The 2,060-nt window shown below is 31.5% G+C and overlaps 1 protein-coding gene across 3 annotated transcripts in view; it reads right to left on the bottom strand.

The window, feature by feature from the left end:
- LOC108740171 overlaps nt 1-2,060 on the bottom strand; it is a 41,071-nt gene that overhangs the window by 36,748 nt on the left and 2,263 nt on the right. The window lies entirely within an intron of this gene.

The raw sequence follows: 2,060 nt of genomic DNA, 5'->3' as shown, positions 1-2,060 counted from the left end.
TTCTGATAGGGATGTTAGGAGTATTTATAGTAGGAAAATGTTAGTAAAAAGAGATAGAATACTCAAGATAGACAAAGACTGGCAATAGGGGTTGAAGACACGAGCTTACAGAAATACGAAGAATTGAAGAGGTTGAACAGTATAGAATTTTAGGTAAGGTAATTAAGGGAAAATCCAGCTATTAGTACAAGGTGCATGCAGAAACGGTTGCAGTTAGATTTCTAGGTAAAGGTGATTAGGGACAATAGAATAGAAATAGAATGGAAACAAAGGCATGCAAAAGATAAGAAGTCGTACTCTACATTGAAGAAATACTATGCATTATGACAGAAATAAAATTAGTACAAAATATTTACACAAAAAAAACACTAAAAGTTCTTTCGCCACATACCCAATACTCCACTTACTCTACTTGAAGATGACACACATAAATACTTCAATACGATTAAGCTAGATTTTGCAGATTTAGACCCAATAGATGATATAAACTTGTATGTAAGCAAAAACTATGATAATCTAGAGTACTACCCGGTTAAGAGTAATTTTATCGAAAAATTGTCAACAATAATGACATCTTACTCAACAGTACATACAGACACTTTTATTTTAAACCACAAGGATACTACACGATTATTAAAAACTGCTAGTTTCGTAAAACACTTGTATAAAATACCCAATAATCCTAAAATTTTGATCAAAGCGTTTAACTCCCTTAACCAGGACCAAATCAATGACTTCATAAAAACATATTACAGCACCCCAGTATCATCCGGACACAAGGGCATAAACAAAACGTTAAATAAAATTCAACAAAAGTACAAGTGGAAAAGCATGAACGAATATGTCAAAAACTTCATTAACTCTTGTGAAATTTGTCAGAGATCGAAGATTGTCCGACGAAGTTTCGAAAGTCCTTTTACGTTAGTATCGGTACCGTCTAGAGAGAATTGATATTGATATTGGTAAAAGGCATCGATCGTAGCGACACGTAGTGACAATAATTCGAACCAATCCTATCGGGTTAGCTGTTACACAGCGAGTAGAAAGAGATACATACGTAATTCTTTTTATTTTTATTATAATAGAAGAAAATAAATAAAATTATTTTAAAGTATGGAAAATCAATCTGAAACAAATGGAGCAAGATTTTCTCCAAAAAAACTACGAGTAAAATGTTTTGTTGTGTCTATGGTTGCAAAAGTAAAGCGTTTAACAATCCGGGCGTTCGTTTCCACTATTTTCCAAAACCAAATAGTTACTATGTAAAAATACAAAATTATTTCGGTAATTCGGTAAAGTCGATTGCCATAAAAAATGGCAAGAAGTTTTAAAAATTGGGGAAACAGTAATTCAGCACATGCAAGTTTGTTAGTTACATTTTAAAAGAAGTGACTATGTTCCACCTGGTAAATATTCATTTTTTTGCATAATTACTTTAAGCTATAACTAATTATTTAAAATTAATTCAAATATTAATTACGTTAATCAATATTTTGAATTTTGTGGACAATGAGACATGTTGACTCTATTTTTAAAGGTTTCAAATTCTTGAAGAAAGATGCCATACCTTCCTGTAATTTGCCTTCATGTAATATAAAAGAGCCTTCAGATGACCAGAAACGAATTAATAGAAGTATGATTAAGATTAAGATTAAGATTAAATAGAGAAAAAAATCGTACTGAAGCTAATATAAACCAACAAAATGGAAATTGTGGTAACCTAAACGATGAAGAAAATATTTTAACAAGTTCTGACCTTCCAATGGCAGAAAATAATGATATAAACTCTCTCAGCGTAACTCATATCGATTATTTATATTATTTAATATGCCACAATATATTAAATGACCAGCATTCACAACTTTCTCTCCTTCAACGAAATTACGGCTTTTTATTGATGAGTTCAAGAACTCCAAAATTTCACTCAAAGATAAAAACATTGCTTCAAAATTAACTTGTAACACATGTTTTCGTATGGAAACGTGGCGTATTTGACCCGATAGGATTGATTCGAATTATTGTCACGGCGTGTCGCTACGATCGATGCCTTTTACCAATAG

The sequence above is a fragment of the Agrilus planipennis genome, unplaced genomic scaffold, assembly GCF_000699045.2.
Source record: "Agrilus planipennis isolate EAB-ADULT unplaced genomic scaffold, Apla_2.0 scaffold273, whole genome shotgun sequence".
Classification (NCBI taxonomy): domain Eukaryota; kingdom Metazoa; phylum Arthropoda; class Insecta; order Coleoptera; family Buprestidae; genus Agrilus; species Agrilus planipennis.
The sequence above is the reverse complement of the archived record's forward strand: the minus strand, read 5'-3'. Positions and strand labels throughout refer to the sequence as shown.